The sequence below is a fragment of the Anomaloglossus baeobatrachus genome, chromosome 3 (genome assembly GCF_048569485.1).
Source record: "Anomaloglossus baeobatrachus isolate aAnoBae1 chromosome 3, aAnoBae1.hap1, whole genome shotgun sequence".
In the NCBI taxonomy this organism is placed as follows: domain Eukaryota; kingdom Metazoa; phylum Chordata; class Amphibia; order Anura; family Aromobatidae; genus Anomaloglossus; species Anomaloglossus baeobatrachus.
Window position 1 is genome coordinate 657,499,256 of NC_134355.1, and position 19,067 is coordinate 657,518,322.

Here is a 19,067-nt window from a genome sequence, read left to right on the forward strand (position 1 = left end):
TGCTCCGGTGTGTGCTCCGATGTGTGCTCCGGTGTGTGCTCCGGTGTGTTCTCCCGTGTGTGCTCCCGTGTGTGCTCCCGTGTGTTCTCCCGTGTGTGCTCCGATGTGTGCTCCCGTGTGTGCTCTGGTGTCTGTGTGCTCCGGGGTGTGCTCCCATGTGTGCTCCCGTGTGTGCTCCCATGTGTGCTTCTATGTATGCTCACGTGTGTGCTCCGATGTGTGCTCTGGTGTGTGCTCCGGTGTGTTCTCCCGTGTGTGCTCCGATGTGTGCTAACGTGTGTGCTCCGCTGTGTGCTCCGGGGTGTGCTCCCATGTGTGCTCCCGTGTGTGCTCCCGTGTGTGCTCCGGTGTGTGCTCCCGTGTGTGCTCCGGTGTGTTCTCCCGTGTGTGCTCCGATGTGTGCTAACGTGTGTGCTCCGCTGTGTGCTCCGGGGTGTGCTCCCGTGTGTGCTCCCGTGTGTGCTCCGGTGTGTGCTCCGGTGTGTGCTCCGGTGTGTGCTCCGGTGTGTGCTCCGGTGTGTGCACGGCGTTCCCAGGTCGGGGCGTGCAGAATGAAGTGTTGCACAATGTGACGGGATCCCCCTCCCGGTGCCGCCGCCGTGCTCCAGCCTTGTGCAGCCATTACCGCTTTGTTTATTTATTGCAATGTATCTTTTGTAAGGAAACAAGTTGCTAATATTAAAACAATGATCCAATAAAGCGCCGCCTGCGCCAAGAAGAAGAAGAAGAAGAGGAAGAGGAAGGCTCCTCACAGCTCAGGGAGCTTTGTTTTTTCTTTACTACTATTAATAAAAGGTTATTTATTTATTTTTTTACTTTAAATTAATAATACTAATAATACTAATGATAATAATAATAATGATAGATAATAATAATAATGATAATAATAATAATCTTTATTTCTATAGCGCCAACATATTCCGCAGCGCTTTACAATTCAATAATAACATCCTTAATTAACCCCTTCTGGACATTTTCCATTTTTGCACACTGATTCTTTTCATCTTTCTCTCCTATAGGTTTTCCGTATTGGGGCTTGTTATGTTTGTGGGGTGAGTTGCAGTTTTGATTTGCACCGTCCTCTTCACCATACAATGGGGAAAACATTCCAAGTGCCGGGAAACAAACAGAAATAGCCATTCTGCCAGTGTGCGCTGCAGGTCGGGGCCATGTTACTTTATATTTTAGTGTTTCAAAAATATCAGAATGTTTTGGTTTTTTTTTAAAACAAAAAAGTGGTTTGTGTTGTCATTTTCTGAGACAGAATTTTTTAAATTTTTTGCATCAACGATCTTGCCTAACGACATGGATATTTTTTTTTGTATTGAGCTGTTGTTTTATTAACAGCATGTTGGGGATGTTTAGGACATTTTTATCACTTCAGGGAGGTGCAGTGATTGGAAAACGACAATTCTAATGTTTTGGGGTTTTTTTTTTTACATCATTTACTTTTTGGATTAATCGTACATTATATATATATAAGCTGTAGCACCCGATGTTCCCCAGGATAGTAAATAAGTGTCTCTCTGTCTCTTTCCCTGTCTGTTTCTCTCTCCCTTTCTGCCTCTCTTTTTGTCTCTGACTTTCTCTCTCTTTGCCTGTCTCTGTCTGTCTCTCTATGTATCTCTCTCTCTCTGTCTCTTTCTTTGTCTTTCTTTCTTCCTGTCCGCCTCTCTCTCTGTCTGTCTCTCTATGTATCTAACTCTCTCTGTCTCTCTCCTTTTCTGTGTCTGTCGCTCTCTGTCTCTCTATGTATCTCTCTCTCTGTCTCTCTCCTTTTCTGTGTCTGTCGCTCTCTGTCTCTCTATGTATCTATCTCTCTCTGTCTCTCTCCTTTTCTGTGTCTGTCGCTCTCTGTCTCTCTATGTATCTAACTCTCTCTGTCTCTCTCCTTTTCTGTGTCTGTCGCTCTCTGTCTCTCTATGTATCTCTCTCTCTGTCTCTCTCCTTTTCTGTGTCTGTCGCTCTCTGTCTCTCTATGTATCTCTCTCTGTCTCTCTCCTTTTCTGTGTCTGTCGCTCTCTGTCTCTCTATGTATCTCTCTCTCTGTCTCTCTCCTTTTCTGTGTCTGTCGCTCTCTGTCTCTCTATGTATCTCTCTCTGTCTCTCTCCTTTTCTGTGTCTGTCGCTCTCTGTCTCTCTATGTATCTCTCTCTGTCTCTCTCCTTTTCTGTGTCTGTCGCTCTCTGTCTCTCTATGTCTCTCTCTCTCTCTGTCTCTCTTCCTGTCTCTCTCCTTTTCTGTGTCTGTCGCTCTCTGTCTCTCTATGTATCTCTCTCTGTCTGTCTCCTTTTCTGTGTCTGTCGCTCTCTGTCTCTCTATGTATCTATCTCTCTCTGTCTCTCTCCTTTTCTGTGTCTGTCGCTCTCTGTCTCTCTATGTCTCTCTCTCTCTCTGTCTCTCTTCCTGTCTGTCTCCTTTTCTGTGTCTGTCGCTCTCTCTGTCTCTTTCTTTGTCTTTCTTTCTTCCTGTCTGCCTCTCTCTCTGTCTTTCTCTCTGTCTGTCTCTTTCTGCCTCTATATCCTTCTCTCCACCGAAATTATATGACTTCACACACTTCTTATACTAAGAATATCCTTCGTTGCCTATAGCAACCAATCACAGCTCCTATTAATGACCTGGAGAAATATAGAAACAGAGCTGTGTTTGTGTGTGTGTGTGTGTGTGTCTCTCTCTTTCTGTGTGTCTGTGGGTCTCTTTGTGTGTCTCTGTCCATAATCATGATCAGATTTGCACCTATTCACACTTTTAGGAATGCTGTCAATCTTGTCTATAGGACTGAGGGCAATTGTCGGGTACAATCCTTGACCATCATTGTCTATGGGACTGACGGTAATAGTCAGGTACAATCCTTGAACATCATTGTCTATGGGACTGACGGTAATAGTCAGGTACAATCCTTGAACATCATTGTCTATGGGACTGACGGTAATAGTCAGGTACAATCCTTGAACATCATTGTCTATGGGACTGACGGTAATAGTCAGGTACAATCCTTGAACATCATTGTCTATGGGACTGACGGTAATAGTCAGGTACAATCCTTGAACATCATTGTCTATGGGACTGACGGTAATAGTCAGGTACAATCCTTGAACATCATTGTCTATGGGACTGACGGTAATAGTCAGGTACAATCCTTGAACATCATTGTCTATGGGACTGACGGTAATAGTCAGGTACAATCCTTGAACATCATTGTCTATGGGACTGACGGTAATAGTCAGGTACAATCCTTGAACATCATTGTCTATGGGACTGACGGTAATAGTCAGGTACAATCCTTGAACATCATTGTCTATGGGACTGACGGTAATAGTCAGGTACAATCCTTGAACATCATTGTCTATGGGACTGACGGTAATAGTCAGGTACAATCCTTGAACATCATTGTCTATGGGACTGACGGTAATAGTCAGGTACAATCCTTAACCATCATTGTCTATGGGACTGATTTCAATAGTTGGGTACAATCATTGACCATTGTTGTCTATAGGACCTCTGGCAATAGTCTGGAACAATCCTTGACCATCATTGTCTATGGGACTGACGGCAATAGTCTGCACAATCCTTGACCATCATTGTCTATGGGATTGTTGGCAATAGTCTGGCACAATCCTTGACCATCATTGTCTATGGGACTGATTTCAATAGTTGGGTACAATCCTTGACCATTATTGTCTATGGGACTGAAGGCAATAGTCTGGTACAATCCTTGACCATAATTGTCTATGGGACTGATGGCAATAGTGTGGCACAATCCTTCACCATCATTGTCTATGGGACTGAAGGCAATAGTTTGGTACCATCCTTGACCATTATTGTCTATAGGATTGATGGCAATAGTCAGGTATAATCTTTGACCATTATTGTCTATAAGATTGATGACAGTAGTCAAGTACAATCCTTCACTATAATCTATTGACCATCTCCTTCTCTCCCATAGACAATGAACAGTAGTGTAGTGTACATGCACGATAACTCATCTATTTAGATGGAGAACACAAAGCCCTCGATCTTGTCTATGGGACTGATGACAATAGTAGGGTGCAATCTTTGACCATCATTGTCTATTGGACTGATTTCAATAGTTGGGTACCATCCTTGATCATTATTATCTATAGGATTGATGGCAATAGTCAGGTATAATCTTTGACCATTATTGTCTATGGGACATATGGCAATAGTCAGGTACAATCCTTGACCAATATGAAATTGAGGACAGTAGTCGAGTACAATCCTTCACTATAATCTATTGACCATCTCCTTCTCTCCCATAGACAATGAACAAAGCGGCAGTGTACATGCACGATAACTCATCTATTTAGATGGAGAACACGAAGCCCTCGATTTTGTCTATCAGACTGACGGGAATAGTCGGGTAAAATCTTTGACCATCATTGTCTATGGGACTGATTTCAATAGTTGGGTACAATCCTTGTCCATTATTGTCTATTGGTCTGAAGACAATAGTCTGGTACAATCCTTGACCATCATTGTCTATGGGAGAGAAGGCAATAGTTGTGTACCATCCTTGACTATTATTGTCTATAGGATTGATGACAATAGTCAGGTGCAATCCTTGACTATTATTGTCTATGAGATTGATGACAGTAGTCTAGTACAATCCTTCACTATAATTGTCTATCTATTGACCATCTCCTTCTCTCCCATAGACAATGAACAAAGTGGTAGTGTACATGTGCGATAACTCATTTATTCAGATGGAGAACACAAAGCCCTCGATCTTGTCTATGGGACTGATGGCAATAGTCGGATACAATCTTTGACTATCATTGTCTATGGGACTGATGGCAATAGTCTGGCACAATCCTTGACCATCATAATCTATGGGACTTATGTAAATAGTCGGGTACAATCCTTGACCATCATTCTATATGGAACTGATGGCAATATTCGGGTACAATCCTTGACCATTATTGTCTACGAGACTCATGACAATAGTCGAATACAATCCTTTACCATCATTGTCTATGGGATTGATGGTAATAGTTGCATATTATCCTTGATTATCATTTTCTATGGGACTGATGGCAATAGTAGAGTACAATCTTTGACCTTCATTGTCTATGTAAGTGGTGGCAATAGTTGGGTACAATCCTTGACCATCATTTTTTATTGGACTGGTGGCAATAGTCGAGTAAAGTCCTTGACCACTATTGTCTATGGAACTGATGGCAATAGTCAAGTACAATCCTTAACCTTTATTGTCTATGGGATTGATGGCAATAGGTAAAATACTTGCCCATCATTGTCTGAGACTTATGGCAATAAGTAAAATACTTGCCCATCATTGTCTATGTGACTGATGGCAATAGTTGGGTAGAATCCTTGACCATCATTGTCTATGAGACTGATGGCAATAGTCGGATACATTGCTCGACCATCATTGTCTATGAGACTAATGGCAATAGTCAAATACAATCCTTGACCATCATTGTCTATGAAACTGATGGCAATAGTCGGATACAATCCTTGATCATTATTGTCTATGAGACTGATGGCAAAAGTCGGGTACAATCCTTGACCATCATAGTCCATGGGACTAATGGCAATAGTCAGATACAATCTTTGACCATTATTGTCTATGAGACTGATGGCAATAGTCAGATACAATCTTTAACCATCATTGTCTATGAGACTGATGGTAATAGTCAGGTACAATGCTTGACCTTCATTGTCTATGAGACTGATGGCAATAGTCAGATACAATCTTTAACCATCATTGTCTATGAGACTGATGGCAATAGTTGGGTACAATTCTTGACCTTCATTGTCTATGAGACTGATGGCAATAGTCAGGTACAATGCTTGACTATCATTGTCTATGGGACTGATGGTAATAGTCTGATACAATCCTTGACCATCATTGTCTATAGGACTGACGGCAATAATTGGGTACAATACTTGGCCAACATTGTCTATGGGACTGATGGCAATAGTTGGAGGAATCACTTCTGTGGGATTTACATGGATAAAGATGAACCACATATGTGAGTAGATGTGTAGGATTTGTTAGGGCCATGCCACTGGGGTCATCGAATGTTCAACTGGGGCAGAGAAGTGGTCCAAAATGTGAGCTGTATATAAAACAGTGCATTGCTCTCTCCGTCTGTCCCAACAGTGAGGATATTTGTCAGACCCCAGTGTGAAAGCGAATGGAGCATATCCCTGTATCCCTCTAGTCAGTGACAGGTAAGTATTGGGCAATGGCCGTGTGCCAAGGTGATGGAGCCATAGGTGACACATTAGCCCATGGTGCGGGGGGGGGGGGTAATCTTAGTAACAGCCACGTCCCGTGTCCCTTCTCTGCTCCCACTGCTTATATCATAGCGGAGCGTGTGAATAATGGAGGCACAGGAAGGAGACCACTGCGGGGGATCCACCATACACCAACAAAGCCACCATGAGACCAGCCATGAGACAGAGTTTCCACAGCAGTATACGGTATATACACACAGAGGGTCCCATGCTCAGCTTTATGTATTCAGCCTGCTATATTGTTTTATATTAACCCCTTAAGAACAACTCTCCAGACTAAAGGACTGCAAGAAATGTTTTGTTCTTTGCTTCCGGTGGGGATCATTTCTTTTTTGTTGTGGTATGATTAATACTTTTTTTTTTATAATATAGAGAACAATTTATCTTTTTTTTAATATTAAAAGGAATATACCTGCAAGTTTTTTCTATGTAATCTAAGAGCATCAAAAAATATAGGGGCAGAGAGCTTGATTCCAGTGATGTGTCACTTATTAGGCTATGTGCACACGCTGCGTTTTTTGACGCTGCGTTTTTGTGCGTTTTTGGCCGCGAAAAACGCACAAAAACGCACCTGCGTCGAAAAAACGCGGCAAAAAACGCACGCGTTTTGCCGCGATTTGGTGCGTTTTTTTGCTGCGTTTTGCTGCGTTTTTGCTCACTGCGTCTTTATGCGTTTTTTATCAGTGAACAAAAAAAAAAAAAGGTCTGATGTCATTTCCTTCTTCAATGTGTTCTTCATTCTCCACTAGTGTATGCAGAAGAGCAGACAGCTGCAGAACTACAAGGCTCAGCATGCTCCATCCAATAGTGTATGCAGGAGAGCAGACAGCAGCTGCAGAACTACAAGGCTCAGCATATGCAGAAGAGCAGACAGCTGCAGAACTACAAGTCTCAGCATCCTCGATCCAATAGTGTATGCAGGAGAGCAGACAGCAGCTGTCGAACTACAAGGCTCAGCATATGCAGAAGAGCAGACAGCTGCAGAACTACAAGTCTCAGCATCCTCGATCCAATAGTGTATGCAGGAGAGCAGACAGCAGCTGTCGAACTACAAGGCTCAGCATCCTCCTTCCAGGACTGTATGCAGGATTTCTTTGCCCCCCCCCAAAAAAAAATGACATGGGCTTCGCCATATTTTTGTATGCTAGCCGGGTACAGCAGGCAGGTACGGGCTGCCCCCAACCCCCAGCTGCCTATTTGTACTCGGCTGGGAACCAAAAATATAGGGAAGCCCTTTTTTTTTAAATTATTTCATGAATTTCATGAAATAATTTAAAAAAAAAATGACGTGAGCTCCGCCCAATTTTTGAGTCCAGCCAGGTACAACTAGGCAGCTGGGGATTGGAATCCACAGTGCAGGGTGCCCATGCTTTCTGGGCACCCCCGCTGTGAATTGCAGTCCCGCAGCCACCCCAGAAAATGGCGCTTTCATAGAAGCGCCATCTTCTGGCGCTGTATCCAACTCTTCCGGCTGCCCTGGTGACGGGTGGCTAGCCGGGTAATAATGGAGTTAGGGTTAGCTGTATATTATCAGCTAGCCCTAAGCCCGAAATTCATGGTGTCACGCCAATATTAGACACGGCCACCATGAATTTCTAGTAAAGATAAAAAAAAAACACAACACACAGAAAAATATTTTTATTAGAAATAAAACACAACACAATTAGTGACTCCATCTTTATTGAAATAAAGAACCCCCCTCCGCAGTAATCCTGGGTCAGGGTCCCGCGCCGTCCAATCTGGATCCAATATCATCTGATCGGTTTGCTGGAAGGCAAAGCGATCAGATGATGTGTCAGGATCAAGTGCCTGAATCACATCACACATCAGCTGATTGTATAAACGACTTTTATACAATCAGCAGATGCATCAGTAGAAAAAAAAAAAAAAAATAATAATAATACTCACTTATGTGCTGATTACCGGCAGCTCCTACAGCGATGGGGCGGGAGTCTGATCCTGTCCGATCGCTGCAGCAGCTGCCGGTAATCAGGGATGAAGTCTCCTGACGCATCCGCTGATACCGGCCGGGCGCCCGCGTCATCGCGATACTTACGATCACCTGATGCGTCAGGTGACTGCATCAGGTGATCCATCGCCAGGTCCTGCATCCATCGGAGCTTTCCCGGCCGTCTGCACACAGCCGGAGCGGGGGTGGCGATACCGTGAGAGGAGCTGGGAGCGGGCATGGCACCGGGAGTCTGCAGACAGGTGAGTATAACTTTTTTTTTTTTTTTTCTACTGTTAACTTTTGTTTTCGCAGCCGCTTCCATCTCCTGCCTGTACATGGCGCCGCACGGCAGCTGACCTGCACAGGACGGGAGGTGGAAGCAGCGGTGACGGTACCGGGAGGAGTCACGCTTCTGTATATACTGACAGAAGGAATCCTCTTCCTGTACACGTCACTTTACTACCCACCTCCTGCGTTTATAGCTGCGTTTTTGGTCTTAGAAACGCACCAAAACGCACCAAAACGCAGCTATTTGCGTTTCTAATTGCGTCTTTCAACATCCCATTACACTCAATGGATGAAAAGCGCAGTGAAAAACGCGGGAATAATTGACATGCTGCGTTTTTGTGGTCACCACAAAAACGCAGCTGAAAAAAAACGCTGTGTGCAGACAGCAAAAATGAAAACTCATAGACTTTGCTGGGGAAGCAAAGTCATGCAGTTTTGAGGCCAAAAACGCACCCGAAAAACGCGCAAAAACGCCGCGAAAAACGCACCGTGTGCACATAGCCTTAGGCTGTGTGCTGTGGTTTCAGTACAATCAGTGCTTTATCAGCAGGAGATTATCGCTAGAGGACTAGGTGTTGTGTGCCAGCCAGTCCAGCTAATCTGTGTAGCCCTGCCCCCATCACTGATTGGTAAGTGACAATGTACAGTGGACACAGGAAGTAGCCAATCAGGTGGTGTGGGTGGGGTCATACACAGCTCAGCAGAGCATTAGAGAAAACAGGGATTCTATCAAAACTGCACTAAGCAGTCCAGGAAGTGACAAATCGCAGGAATCAGGGCCTCTGCCCCTACATCATGCTGCTCTCAGATTACATAGCAAACTGATTAAGGCAATACCAATATATATATATATAGTGGTAACTGAAGCCCCATATACAAGCTGCGTTTTTTTGGGGGGGTTTGCAGCATTTTTGGGTGCAGTTTGTGGCACAAAAGGGCATGTTTTTCCTTCCCCATCAAAGTCTATGAAATTTCAGATTTGCTGTGCGTACGTTGCTTTTTTATGGCTACAGTTTTGTGGTGACCACACAATACAGCAGGTCAATTCTTTTTGCATTTTTCACCCATTAAATAAAAAAAAAAAATGCATGGAAAACGCAGGCATTTTTGTATGCGTTTTTTGGGCCACAATCTGCATTTTTATGGCCATAGGGTGCAGTTGTGAACACAAAACTGCAGTGTGCGGATACACCCAAAAAAGGTCCCCACAAACTGCACCAAAAACCTGCAGTGTGCGGATGCACCCAAAAAAGTCACCACAAACTGCACCAAAAAACTGCAGTGTGCGGATACACCAAAAAAAGTCACCACAAGCTGCACCAAAAATGTATAAAAAAACTGCAGCGTGCGGATATACCAAAAAAGGTTACCACAAACTACACCAAAACTTTATCAAAAACTGCAGCATGCAGATACACCAAAAAAAGGGTCACCACAAACTGCACAAAAAACTGCAACATGCGGATACAACCAAAAGAGGTCCCCACAAACTGCACCAAAAACCTGTGCGGATACACCCAAAAAAGGTCCCCACAAACTGCACAAAACACTGCAATGTGTGGATATACCAAAAAAAGTCACCACAAACTGCACCTAAGGCTAGGTTCACACACTGCATTTTTTTGACGCTGCGTTTTTGTGCGTTTTTTGCGACAAAAAACGCACAAAAATGCACCCGCGGCAAAAAAAAACGCGGCAAAAAACGCACGCGTTTTGCCGCGATTTGGTGCGTTTTTTTGCTGCGTTTTTGCTCACTGCGTCTTTATGCGGTTTTTATCAGTGAACAAAAAAAAAGGCCTGATGTCATTTCCTTCTTCAATGTGTTCTTCATTCTCCACTAGTATATGCAGGAGAGCAGACAGCTGCAGAACTACAAGGCTCAGCATGCTCCATCCAATAGTGTATGCAGGAGAGCAGACAGCAGCTGCAGAACTAAAAGGCTCAGCATGCTCCATCCAGGACTGTATGCTTGAGGGAGAGTCAGGGGGAGCAGAACTACAAGGCTCAGCATCCTCCATCCAATAGTGTATGCAGGAGAGCAGACAGCAGCTGCAGAACTGCAAGGCTCAGCATCCTCCATCCAATAGTGTATGCAGGAGAGCAGACAGCAGCTGTCGAACTACAAGGCTCAGCATCCTCCTTCCAGGACTGTATGCAGAATTTCTTTGCCCCCCCCAAACAAAAAAAATGACGTGGGCTTCGCCATATTTTTGTATGCTAGCCGGGTACAGCAGGAAGGTACGGGCTGCCCCCAACCCCCAGCTGCCTATTTGTACCCGGCTGGGAACCAAAAATATAGGGAAGCCCTTTTTTTTTTAATTATTTCATGAATTTCATGTGCGCACAGTGCGTTTTTGCGCGTTTTTCGGGTGCGTTTTTGGCCTCAAAACTGCATGACTTTGCTTCCCCAGCAAAGTCTATGAGTTTTCATTTTTGCTGTGCGCACACAACTGTTTTTTTAAGCTGCGTTTTTGAGCTTGAAAAAAAAAATGGACATGTCAATTCTTTCCTGCGTTTTTCTGCATTTTCCCCCCATGCAATGCATTGGAAAAACGCAGCAAAACGCAGAGATCAAAAACGCAGCAAAACACAGCCAAAAACGCACCAAATCGCGTTAAAAACGCAGCGTCAAAAAGACGCAGTGTGCGAACCTAGCCATAGGGTCACCACAAATTGCACCAAAAATGTCTAAAAAACTGCAGTGTGCGGATATACCAAAAAAGGTCCCCACAAACTGCACCAAAACTTTATCAAAAACTGCAGCATGCGGATACACCCAAAAAAGGTCCCCACAAACTGCACCAAAAATGTATCAAAAACTGCAGCATACGGATACATCCAAAAAAGGCACCAAAACTTCATTGTGCGGATATACCCAAAAAGGTCACCACAAACTGCACCAAAAATGTATAAAAAACTGCAGCGTGTGAATATACCAAAAAAAGGGTCACCAGAAACTGCACCAAAAAACTGCAGTGTGTGGATACACCCAAAAAGTCGCCACAATCTGCACCAAAAAACTGCAGTGTGGATATATCCAAAAAAGGTCACCACAAACTTCACCAAAAAACTGCAGTGTGTGGATATACCCAAAAAAGGTCCCCACAAACTGCACCAAAAAACTGCAGTGTGTGGATATACCCAAAAAAGGTCCCCACAAACTGCACCAAAAATGTATCAAAAACTGCAGCATGCGGATACACCAAAAAAAGGTCACCACAAACTGCACCAAAAACGTATTAAAAACTGCAACGTGCGCATGAGGCCTAATTCTTCAACGCAAGACATAGTGGACAATTGTAGCCTTCAGCTTTGTAGGAACAGTTTGGGGAAGACCCTTTTTTGTCCCCCCATGATTGTGCTCAGTGCACAAGGTCCATACATATATGGAAGGGGAAGAACATGAGCGGCCGCACATTGCCCAGACCTCATCCCCATCCCATAATGCGGAGCCGTTATATCTGCAGAGGGGCCGACTTCTTATTAATGTCTATAGATGTAGAATGGGGGGGCACATTCTCCCCCCTATAGGGGTACGGTGGAGGGGGGCACATACTTTTCTCCTGTATCCGGCACCCAATGGTTCATGTCCTCAGCCCTGTCTTATTGACGCCCCCGTCTTCTCCCGTGAGGACACTCACTTCTTTGTACAGGACAATCCCTGTTTTTTTGTTTTTGTTAGGATAATACAAAAACATTCCACACTTTATTAACCCATTCCTGAGCTACACAAATATTTTTCCCGTTGCTCAATGAGGGTAATTTACTCTGTTTGTGTAATTGTTATTGTTGTGCTTCGTGTTGATATTGCATTAAGTGTAATTGTCAGGTGCCGGTGGGGTAGAGCCATCCCGCCGTCGCCCCATCCATCGCTCCGGGTACGGCCGGCGCTGTTGTTTTTAGCATTTGCATCGTCTCCATGTGATGCCGAGTGTTACATTTGCCTTCCGCACATATTACGGATACATTTCCGTTCATTAATTCTCGCTTTGCTTTGCAAGGAAAAAAGTGACATATAAGCAAAGTTGTTCTCCTTCACCGTGCACAGAGCGTGGAGATATACAAATCACCACTTCCTAATGGGGGGGGGTGGAATATTTCTCTCTTTGGTTGATCGCTGCTCCTCCCGGAGTATTTGCTTGAAAAATATCAGTCTATTTGCAATTCCAAAACTAGAGAGGATTTTAAAAGAAAATGTTTTAACACTTTCGTCCCTAAAATCCAACTTGGAAAAGTGCAATAGAACAATATTTAAAGGGTGTGTATACTTTTGCAATCTATTGTGTGTGTGTGTGTGTGTGTGTGTGTGTGTGTGTGTGTGTGTGTGTGTGTGTATTACCCTAATGCATCTTAGCAAAAAAAAAAAAACAGACACTTTGCAAATTTCCCTATTTAAACATCCCACCGTTTTGTGTCTACAGCTCCTATGCAAACATATGTGTTGCTATAGTTGCAGAGTACAAACAAATCTGTCCTATACATGCGATGCTCTTGGTCACCTAAAAGCAAGTAAGCCTGAGTTCACATGTCCTGTAATCATCTGCCACGGTCGTCTCCCATTGACAGGCTCAGGCTCCGAGTTTCTTAGGCTATGTCCGCACGTTGCTTTTTACCTGCTTTTTTGCTGCTTTTTCAACTGCAGCGTTTATTGCCAAAATGGTTGTGTTCTGCTTTTCAAGCAAAGTCTATGGGAATTTGGGTTTCTTGTCCGCACTATGCTGTTCAAACTGCAGCCTTTTTGTTGCAGAACTTTGGTCAAAAACCCAGCTTTGCAGTGCAAAACCCATGGCAATTGTTTTTGCCATTTGGGTTTTGCACTTTTTGACCAAAGTTCTGCAACAAAAAGGCTGCAGTTTGAACAGCATAGTGCGGACAAGAAACCCAAATTCCCATAGACTTTGCTTGAAAAGCAGAACACAACCATTTTGGCATTAAACGCTGCAGTTGAAAAAGCAGCAAAAAAGCAGGTAAAAAGCAACGTGCGGACATAGCCTTAAATGAGTTTTTTTCTTTTGGCACGCACGCGGTTAATGTCCGTTTTCTTGCTAGTAGTAAGCTCATTACCCCTGATCAGGTGTTTCCGCTGATGACCACTCCCAACCTGGATAAATACCCTCTGCAGCAGAGGGCGCTGGTTATTCAGAATTCATTCTGGAACTTAGTCTTGAGCTGCTGCTGCTGCTTCTCCTCCTCCTCCTCCTCCTCCTCCTCCTTCTGCTGCTGCTCCTCCTCCTTCTGCTGCTCCTCCTCCTCCTGCTGCTCCTCCTCCTCCTTCTGCTGCTTCTCCTCCTGCTGCTCCTCCTCCTCCTTCTGCTGCTCCTCCTCCTCCTCCTGCTGCTCCTCTTCCTGCTGCCCCTCCTCCTCCTCCTTCTGCTGCTTCTCCTCCTGCTGCTCCTCCTCCTCCTTCTGCTGCTCCTCCTCCTCCTCCTGCTGCTCCTCTTCCTGCTGCCCCTCCTCCTCCTCCTTCTGCTGCTTCTCCTCCTGCTGCTCCTCTTTCTCCTTCTGCTGCTTTTCCTCCTGCTGCTTCTTCTCCTGCTGTTCCTCCTCCTCCTTATGCTGCTTCTCCTGCTGCTGCTGCTCCTCCACCACCTCCTCCAACTCCTGCTGCAGCTGCTGCTCCTCCTCCTTCTGCTCCTCCTTCTGCTGTTCCTCCTTCTGCTCCTCCTCCTGCTGCTCCTCCTTCTCCTTCTGCTCCTCCTCCTGCTGCTGCTCCTCCACCACCTCCTCCTGCTGCTGCTGCTGCTTCTCCTCCTCCTTCTGCTCTTCCTCCTCCTCCTGCTGTTCCTCCTTCTGCTCCTCCTCCTCCTTCTGCTCCTCCTCCCGCTGCTCCTCCTCCTCCTGCTGCTTCTCCTGCTGCTGCTTCTCCTGCTGCGCCTCCTCCTCCTCCTGCTGCTCCGCCTCCTCCTGCTGCTGCTCCTGCTGCTGCTGCTGATGCTCCTCCTCCTCCTGCTGCTCCTCCTCCTCCTGCTGCTTCTCCTGCTTCTCCTGCTGCTCCTCCTCCTCCTCCTGCTGCTCCGCCTCCTCCTGCTGCTCCTCCTCCTCCTCCTGCTGCTCCGCCTCCTCCTGCTGCTGCTCCTCCTGCTGCTGCTCCTCCTGCTGCTGCTCCTGCTGCTGCTGCTGATGCTCCTCCTCCTCCTGCTGCTCTTCCTCCTCCTCCTCCTGCTGCTCCTCCTCCTCTTCCTGCTGCTCCTCCTCCTGCTGCTCCTCCTCCTCCTGCTGCTGCTCCTGCTGCCACCGCCTCCTTCTGTTTGGTGTGTATGTTCCCCGTGGTTTGGTTACCTACCCCTTACCTAATTTACCTCCCGGTCATCTTTTATAGTCCCCCCTGGTGTTTGCTTTAGTGTGCGTGAGTTTTGTTGTCCCCCTGTCTGTGTTGTCTGTCGGTGGGGTTTTGTGACTACTGCCACAACCCAACCCTTGGGTGGTGGGTGAGGAAGGTGTTATATCAGGGTCTGGGACAGGAAATAGGGACATGCTGGCGACTCAGACCTCACTACCATTGAGTGTACCTCTGGGTTGAGTGTCCCTATCCTGTCACATCATAGTCACCAGCGTGACATCATCCTGCAGAGCTCCATTGGCAAAAAAGTTCTGCAAACACAACTTTTTTGTCAGTTGTTAATAGATAATGCTAAATAGACAATCTGCAAATCCCTTTATTTAACAATCATGGCCCGGTTCATCATGTCATTTCCACCAGTTTTTTTGGGGGGTGAATACTTCTCAATTAGTGACGTTTTAGATTTGCGACAAATTCATCAAACAATTTGCGCTTTTTTTTTAAGTTGTCTTTTGTGGTTTAGTTTATTTATTTTTACATTAATGTGGCTTTTTTTTCCAGATGTTTTAGACAGATTCATGCAAATTTGATGCACCCCTGCTCCAGTCCTCCCCGTAGGAGTGATTTTATGTACGTCAGTTATTTCTATGTATTTTTTTTTGTGAAATGTGAAACTTTTACTTCTAAAAAAGACGCAAAACCAGTTAAAGGCAGAGGAGAAAAAGGCAAGATTGTGCAAAATTCAGGAATCTCATGCACCATTTTGATGAATTTGGTGCAAAAAAACAAAGAAGACAAAGTAAAAATGAAAAGTAAAAAAAATATAAATGATGAATTGGACCCTATTGTTTTCATAACCAATTTTCACAATCCGGCTATTGGGGCTCTCTCTTCTGTTTACAGGCTGCCATTTGCCAAACATAATCCATCTCTAACAGTCTAGAAATTGACTAAAGGAAGTGGAGGCGGTTCTTTGTCTCTCTACAGGAAGTGGGGGTGAGTCTTTGTCTCTGTACAGGAAGTAGGGGTGGGTCTTTGTCTCTGTACAGGAAGTGGGGGTGGGTCTTTGTCTCTGTACTGGAAGTGGGGGTGGGTCTTTGTCTCTGTACTGGAAGTGGAGGTGGGTCTTTATCTCTGTACTGGAAGTGGAGGTGGGTCTTTGTCTCTCTATAGGAAGTGGGGTTGGGTCTATGTCTTTCTACAGGAGGTGGGGCGAGTCTTTGTCTCTGTACAGTAAGTGGAGGCGGGTCTTTATCTCTGTACAGGAAGTGGGGGTTGGTCTTTGTCTCTCTATAGGAAGTGAGGGCGGATCTTTTTCTCTGTACAAGAAATGGGGGCGGGTCTTTGTCTCTGTACAGGAAATGAGGGCGGGTTTTTGTCTCTGTACAGGAAGTGGGGGCGGGGCTTTGTCTCTGTACAGGAAGTGGGGGCGGTTCTTTGTCTCTGTACAGGAAGTGGGGGGTGGGTCTTTCTCTCTGTACTGGAAGTGGGGGTGGGTCTTTGTCTCTGTGCTGGAAGTGGGGGTGGGTCTTTGTCTCTCTATAGGAAGTGGGGGTGGGTTTATGTCTTTCTAGAGGAGGTTAGGCGAGTCTTTGTCTCTGTACAGGAAGTGAGGGCGAGTCTTTGTCTCTCTGCAGGAAGTGAAGGCGGGTTTTTGTCTCTGTACAGGAAGTGGGGGGCAGGTCTTTGTCCCTGTACAGGAAGTGGAGGTGGGTCTTTGTCTCTGTACAGGAAGTGGGGTAGGTCTTTGTCTCTGTACAGCAAGTGGGGTGGGTCTTTGTCTCTGTACAGGAAGTGGGGGAGGGTCTTTGTCCCTGTACAGGAAGTGAGGGTGGGTCTTTGTCTCTCTGCAGGAAGTGAAGGTGGGTTTTTGTCTCTGTACTGGAAGTGGGGGGGTCTTTGTCTCTCTATAGGAAGTGGGGGTGGGTTTATGTCTTTCTACAGGAGGTTAGGCGAGTCTTTGTCTCTGTACAGGAAGTGAGGGCGAGTCTTTGTCTCTCTGCAGGAAGTGAAGGCGGGTTTTTGTCTCTGTACAGGAAGTGGGGGCGGGTCTTTTCCCTGTACTGGAAGTGGGGGTGGGTCTTTGTCTCTGTACAGGAAGTGGGGTAGGTCTTTGTCTCTGTACAGCAAGTGGGGTGGGTCTTTGTCTCTGTACAGGAAGTGGGGTGGGTCTTTGTCTCTGTACAGGAAGTGGGGGAGGGTCTTTGTCCCTGTACAGTAAGTGAGGGCGGGTCTTTGTCTCTCTGCAGGAAGTGAAGGTGGGTTTTTGTCTCTGTACAGGAAGTGGGGGAGGGTTTTTGTCTCTGCAGGATGTGGGGTTAGTTCTTTGTCTCTGCAGGAAATTAGAGTAGATGTATGTCTCCTTGCAGGAAGTTGGGGAGGGGTTTTGTTTTTCTACAGAATGTAGGGAAGGGTTTTGTCTCTCTACAGGAAGTGTGGCTGGTCTTTGTCGCTGTACAGGAAGTGGGGCGGGTCTTTGTCCCTGTACTGGAAGTGGGGGTGGGTCTTTGTCTCTATACAGGAAGTGGGGTAGGTCTTTGTCTCTGTACAGCAAGTGGGGTGGGTCTTTGTCTCTGTACAGGAAGTGGGGTGGGTCTTTGTCTCTGTACAGGAAGTGGGGGAGGGTCTTTGTCCCTGTACAGTAAGTGAGGGCGGGTCTTTGTCTCTCTGCAGGAAGTGAAGGTGGGTTTTTGTCTCTGTACAGGAAGTGGGGGAGGGTTTTTGTCTCTGCAGGATGTGGGGTTACTTCTTTGTCTCTGCAGGAAATTAGAGTAGATGTATGTCACCTTGCAGGAAGTTGGGGAGGGGCTTTGTTTTTCTACAGAATGTAGGGAAGGGTTTTGTCTCTCTACAGGAAGTGTGGCTGGTCTTTGTCTCTGTACAGGAAGTGTGGCTGGTCTTTGTCTCTTTAAAGGAAGTGGACGCATGTTTGTCTCTCTACATGTAGTAAAAGTGGGTCTTTAACAGAAAAGCAAGCAAGAACAGAAAGACAAACCTCATAAAGGATTTTAGTTCTTTGCAGGCAAGTCATAAAACAGCAGCATCAGCAACGCATACTGGGAAGTAAGGAAAAGGAAGTTCCAGTACCTATAGTGCTTTCAGGACTTTGAAACCTGCCATTCAATCTTTTTTTGAGTGGGCGAATCCTCTTCACCAACACCTGAGATTTAGGACAGTTCCTGGACATATTAGATTGGTAAAAGACCAACACCTCCTGTCAACAACTCTTGCCAAGGTCTACACCTGTTTAATGTGTACAGATATGGAAAACCACAGCGCCGTACACTGTGTAGTGGTCATTGTCTGGTACTGCAGCTCAGATTATAATTCAAGTGAATGGTAGGTGAGCTGCAGTACCAAGAACGGCGATTACACAGTGTACAAAGCTGCGCTGTTTTAGCTTTGCACACTGTGTATTCCGATGGCCGTGTCTCCAAGTCTCAGCTGATCAGAAGAGCTGGCGGGATCTTGAACTGATATTAAACCAATTTAAAAAAAAAAAAAGTTGTTTTTTTCTGACTTAAAGTGAATCTGTCAGCAGGCATTTGCTATCTAATCTGAGAGCATCATGATATAGGGGCAGAGACCCTGATTCCAGCAATGTGTCACTTGTCTGTGTTTTTGGTGTTTCAATAAAATCATTGTTTTTTTGGTTCAATAAGGTGTTTTTTTTTGGTATTTCATAATTAACAAATACCTTTTACATTCATATAGAAAATGAGGAAAAAATTCCATTAGGATATAAAGTGATATATTGAATAGAAAACCAGAGAAGGAAGAAGAACATATATCATACAACATGAAATAGAAGAAAAGTACCAGCTCAAATACAAATAGACTTATATTATTACTAGATTTAACATGGATTGGTGTCACGATGTGAGGGACAAGGGGCTCCTATACTGTACCTCATGCTAAGGGACTCTTGGCTATCCCTAACCTCAGGGTTACTCCTAATGGTGGAGGTGCCTGAGTCCCCTGGCTGGTTAATTTCCAGACCAGATCTAATCTGTTCCCCTCAAACAGTGGCAACACAGATTTAGACAGACAGAGAAAAACCGAACCTCAGACACACTGCAAACTCATAGGAACAAACAGTAAGAAACAAAGGAGAAAAGCATGAGCAGGAAGGCAGCAACAAAAAACAACAAGGGTTAAACTGTACCTGCCTTCACGTTCCTCTCTGTCCCTGCGCACCCACCATATTTGTCCGTATCTTCCTACCTGTCAGCCTCAGTCATCTTGCCTGTATGTGCCTTCTTCTGT